This window comes from Grammomys surdaster, unplaced genomic scaffold (genome assembly GCF_004785775.1).
Source record: "Grammomys surdaster isolate TR1022 unplaced genomic scaffold, NIH_TR_1.0 118136, whole genome shotgun sequence".
In the NCBI taxonomy this organism is placed as follows: Eukaryota; Metazoa; Chordata; class Mammalia; order Rodentia; family Muridae; genus Grammomys; species Grammomys surdaster.
The window spans coordinates 1,975-7,429 of record NW_021614618.1 but is presented as its reverse complement, the minus strand read 5'-3'; the positions used below and the strand labels follow the sequence as shown (position 1 = coordinate 7,429).

The following is a 5,455-nucleotide window of genomic DNA, read 5'->3' as shown; positions in this document are numbered from 1 at the left end:
CTTTGTTGCTGCCGCTTCACAATATAATTGCTTCGTAATATATGCTACGTTATGTGTGTGTGTGTGTGTGTGTGTGTGTGTGTGTGTATATATATATATATATATCAAAAGTTTCGTCAACATTGTTTGGTTGTCATGACAAAAACAAATGGAAAAGTCAAACGTGGATATCTAAAGTTAAGAAAGCCACAATAATTCCCTTTGCCTATTTGTAATCATTGGCATGGGGCAGTTATACATAACCGTGCGATTCCTTATGACCTTTTCTTTTCCTGTAGTCCTGGAACTCACTCTGTAGACCGGGCTGGCCTCGAACTCAGAAACCCGCCTGCCTCTGCCTCCCAAGTGCTGGGATTAAAGGCGTGCGCCACCACCGCCCGGCTCCTTAGGACGTTTTCCAAGGCGCACATAATGTATCTTAACTTTGTTCATGACTCCGATCGCTCTCCTGTGTTCCTAGTACTCTTGCAGATCCCGTCATCTTCCCAACCATCCTCCTGACACGCTGTTTAACTTAGTGTGTCCTCACGTGCTCCTGAGCCTGCGTACATACGTATGTATGTGCACCATACCGACCTGTGTGCGAGGACCTGTGCGGGCCAGAGTAGGATACTGTATCCCCTGGAACTGGGATTGTGTTGGCTTGTGCTTGATACGAATTACTGTCCTGTGAGAGGAGGGAACCTCAGTTGAGGAAAGTGCCTCCATAAGATCGGGCAGGACAGCGCGAAGGGCGTTTTCTTCCTCGGTGGTGATTATGGGAAGGCCCAGCCTAGTGGGGGCGGTGCTAGCTAGCCTTTGGGCTGGTGGTCCTGGGTGCAGTAAGAAATCGTGGCATGCAGAAATCCCCGAGTGTGTGACCCCGAGTATGGACGATGGCATACACACGCAGCATCAGAAGTTTAGGGTCGTCTCAGGGTCCCGGCTGCACAGTGCGCTCGAGGTCACCCTGTCTCGGTCTCGGTCTGTTGCCCTCCGAAAAGGAGCGACGGAGCAAGCGCGAGCAGTGCGTGGGCGGGGCTATGCAGATAGGGGCGCGCAGTGGCTGCCGGTCCTGCAGAAACCGAAGGGGGTTTCTCGAGTGCGGTGTCCCGCGTAACACGCGTGTGACTTCCGTGATGGAGGTGCATCGCGGCAGAGATGTGTAGGGCGTGAAGACGAGGGGGTGTGGCGCGGATGTGTGGACCGTGTGTTATAAAGGAGTGCGTGTTGAGGGAGAGCGCGTGTGGGCGGGCAGCAACTCATACTTACCTGGCAGGGGAGATACCATGATCACGAAGGTGGTTTTCCCAGGGCGAGGCTTATCCATTGCACTCCGGATGTGCTGACCCCTGCGATTTCCCCAAATGCGGGAAACTCGACTGCATAATTTGTGGTAGTGGGGGACTGCGTTCGCGCTCTCCCCTGGCGTTGCTGGTCAAAAGAAAGAAGCTCTCGCAACTTCCTTGCAGCGTGGTAGGAGCCGGTGCCGCAGACACTTCCTTGAAAGTCTCTGTGGGAAAAGACACCAGCCTGTCGGGCGTCGTCTTTACCTGTGGTCGCTATGAGACAGCTAAGCTCTTGTCATCGTGTACGTCCCTGCTACCATTGTTGTGGGCTCTTCCGGCTGGGGGGTTTCTGTTAGAAACCCAAGCTAGACACTGTCTTGCGTGTCACAATCACGATTACTCCCCGCAGGGTCCGGGTAGAGCGTAAGTGGGTAAGTGGGTTCTTGGGTTCCCCAGGAACCACAGACACAGCCCGCTACAGTACGCAACGACTGAGTCAGTCACCTCTCGAGTCTTACTTCATGTCTTACTTGTCTGGTCTGGGTGGATTGATTTGGTTTGCTTTGGGTTTTTTTTTTTTTTGGTTGGCTGGGTGATTTCCTTTGTCCAGCCCCTGCAGGGTTCAGAACCCGAAGGAGGGTGTGTGCACAATCGGCGAAAGAAGACTTGGACCAAGGAGTACCACAGTTGACAGACACACTCTGGCACTGAGACAACTCAGGCCACCTTTATGTATCTTTCCCTCCCCGACGCCCCCCATACCCACCCACCCAGCTGTGAAAAGGTTTTACATTCATTTTCTCACGTCTCTTTTAAGAGCTTCCTACGTTTAACAATAACGGGCACGCTGTACTTTTCCCTTTCCTTTTCCTCCTCAGACCCCGAGGCTTCCTGTTAACCCTTGAACAGTATCAAGAAAGAAAACGTAGCTTCAGCAAGCAGTTACTATCTAACACAGCACATTGGTACATAACCAAGCGACCGTAGTTGGTATATTGCAGTCACAGTCTAGAGGGGGGAAAGACTACATACATACCCAGGAAATTCTGATTCAAATTGACTCCTACCTAGCATCTCCCCACATCCTAATCAAGGGATCTAATTCCTCCAACGCTCAGGGTTTCTTGGCAAATTCGTAACCAGAGTCAGTTACTCCTCATTGCTTGGCTCACCTCTGAATGTTCCTACTGAGGCTTGGAGCCAACGATCCAGCAAGACCTTTCTAATATTTTGACTACCTAACTCTTGTTTGGAGCAGGTCATTGGGCAAATTGTTGACAGAACCAAGTTCCCATCAGGAGAGAGAGCATCTGGACATTAGCTGATGTACCCAGACCAGGCTCTCTCAAGTTGACTCAACAACCTCCACCACCTCCTCCTCCTCCTCCACCTCCTCCTCCTCCTCCTCCTCCTCCTCCTCCTCCTCCTCCTCCTCCTCCTGCCCCTCCTCCCTGTCCTCCTGCCCCTTCTCCTCCTTTACAAGCAGAGGAGTAGCGATCTGTCTGTTCCATTCCCACAATCCTCAGAGACAAATAAGACTGAATCACTGCCCGAGCTTTCTTTGATCCTGGGGAAATGCCCGTCACAGACAAAGCGAAAGTAAAAACTCCCAACAGCAGCAAAGCCAAAAGTGCAAACGCAAGGCAAAAGCGGACCAAGCGTTCCCTCAGAAAGGTCGGGAGATTCTGTACCAATATCCCCACAGGTCCTTGCCGCGTGGGGACCCAACTCCTCAGGCCTTGCCGTAAGGAGAGCCGTCTGCATTACATGCCTGCACGTTTCCCAGCAGAGGCTTGGTCACCATCGGCTTGTGGTTGAGGATGGGTGGACCTAAATATGCAGACCAAGTGTCTCAGTCAGGGGAGTCTAGTACTGTGACAAAACACCACGACCAAAGCAAGTTGGGGAGGCAAGGGCTTATTCGGCTTCTGCTTCCACACGGAAGGAACTCCGGGCAGGGACTGCTGTGTACCGACTTGCTCCTCAGTCGCTCCTTGCTCAGTCTACTTGCTTACAGAACCCAGGACTGCCAGCCCGGGAGCGGCCCCACCCACAATGGGCTGGGCCCTGCCCCATCAAGCACTCATTAAGAAAATGCCTTACAGCCGGGTCTTACAGAGGCCTTTTACCAACTGAAGTTCCCTCCTTTCCAGTGACTCTAGCTTGTGTCAAGGTAACATAAATCTAGCCAGCACACCAGGCCATCCTTGAACTCACAGAGATCCCGTACCGCCCGAGTGCTGCTGGCATTAAAGCTAGCTGGCTTTATGTCAACTTGACACAAGTTAGAATCATCCGAGGAGGGCACCTCAGTTGAGACATTGCCTCTCTAAGACAGATAGGCCTTAGGCAGGAAAGTCTGTGGAACACGTTCTTGATCAGTGAGGGAAGTGGGAAGGCCCCGCCGCCTATTGCGGGTGGGCGGTGCCAGCCCTGGGCTAGAGGTCCGGGACGCCGCAGGAAAGGAGGCCGAGCAAGTCGCCAGGAGCAGTGAAGCCAGAAAAGCGGCGGGCCCCCACGGCCTCCACGGCCTCCACGGCCTCCACGGCCCCCACGGCCCCCACGGCCCCCACGGCCCCCACGGCCCCCACGGCCTCCACGGCCTCCACGGCCTCCACGGCCCCCACGGCCTCCACGGCCCCCACGGCCCCCACGGCCCCCACGGCCCCCACGGCCTCCACGGCCCCCACGGCCCCCACGGCCTCCACGGCCTCCACTTCAGTTTCTGCCTCCTCGGGTTTCTGCCTTGATTCCTGCTCTTGACTTTCTTCAGTGATGGACAGGGAGGTGGAACTGAAGGTTCTGAAATAAACCCTTTCCTCCCCAAGTTGCTTTTGAAACAAGGAATTTGTCGTTTAGTTGGCTGGTCGGTCGATCGGCTGGTTGGTTGGGTTTTTCCAGACAGGGTTTTCTATGTAGCCATGACTGTCCTGGAACACAGTCTGTAGACCGGGTAGACCAGGGGATCCGTTTACATCTGTTGCAAGATATGTGGTGACGCTGTGAACCCTGAGATTGTGTCCCTTTACTAACTGTGGTGTGGCTCGCCCTTAAGTACACACCTTTAATCCCAAACAATGAAAATAAAGTTAGTTTGCAGAAGGAAGCACCCGATTTAAAGGTGATGTCTAATTGAGAGGCACACAAAATGACGGATCAGAGGAAGACTTGACAAAATAGGATGGGCCCAACTCTCAGGAGGACAGGGAGAAAAGAGAGGCTTCTTAAGAGAGAACAATGCAGAGAGGATAAAAGAGAGAGGGCAGTTTTACTGGGACAGTTGCACAGAGACAGGTTGCAAAGAGAAAACTAGGAGAAGCCAGATTATTAGAACATATTGCCAGAATGATATGAGGCCAGGCAGAGCAACTCAGGCAGAAGCGGAAAGGAGCCGGTTTGAATCAATCAGTCGGTGTGGAGAGGAGTTTCGAGCCAGAACAGCTGGGTTCACCGGCCAGGCAGAGATCAGAAAGAGCTACAAACGGGTGAGCTGATTCAGCAGTAAGTCTCAGAGCCTAAAAACATTCTGGACCCAAATAAAATCATACGGAGGCTAGAAGCTTCCAGGGCTAGGCCGAGCTTAGCAGGCAGAGGGAGTAAGCCTCAGAGGTGACAATTACATCAGGCAAAAGGAAAGAAAGATACGTTTACTACTACGTACATCAGCTCCCCTACCTGAGTGTCTTAGTTAGGGTTTCCACGGCTGTGAGGAGACGCCATGATCAAGGCCACTCTTATAAAGGACAACATTTAACTGGGGCTGGCTTGCAGTTTATACCTAGAGGTTCAGTCCAGAATAATCCAGGTGGGAGGATGGCACCATCAGGGCAGGCATGGCATAGCTACTCCAACAAGGCCACACCTCCTAATAGTGCCACTCCCTGGCCTGGGCCAAGCATATACAAACCACCACTCTGAGGTTCGGGGAACTCGGGAGAGGGCGGGTCTCCTGTAAGAACTGCGAGGGTGGAAGGAGAGCCCTGAGATGCTGCCTTCTGGATAGGACGCGGCTGTCGCACACAGAACCTCACAGAAACTGCACAAAGGGACTGAAGAGATGGCCGACTGGTTAAAGAGCACTTGCTGCTCTTCCAGAGGACCTGGGTGCGATTCCCAGCACCCACATAGCAGCTCACAATGCTCTGGAACTCCAGTTCCAGGACAGCTGATGCCTTCTTCTGGCCTCT

The 5,455-nt window shown here is 53.1% G+C and overlaps 1 non-coding gene across 1 annotated transcript; it reads left to right on the top strand.

Moving 5' to 3' along the window:
• Positions 1-1,243: 1,243 nt before the first annotated feature.
• On the top strand, positions 1,244-1,407 carry LOC114635812. Its single transcript, XR_003713528.1, has one exon. It is a non-coding gene; the product is annotated as a U1 spliceosomal RNA (small nuclear RNA).
• The last annotated feature ends 4,048 nt before the right edge of the window (positions 1,408-5,455 follow it).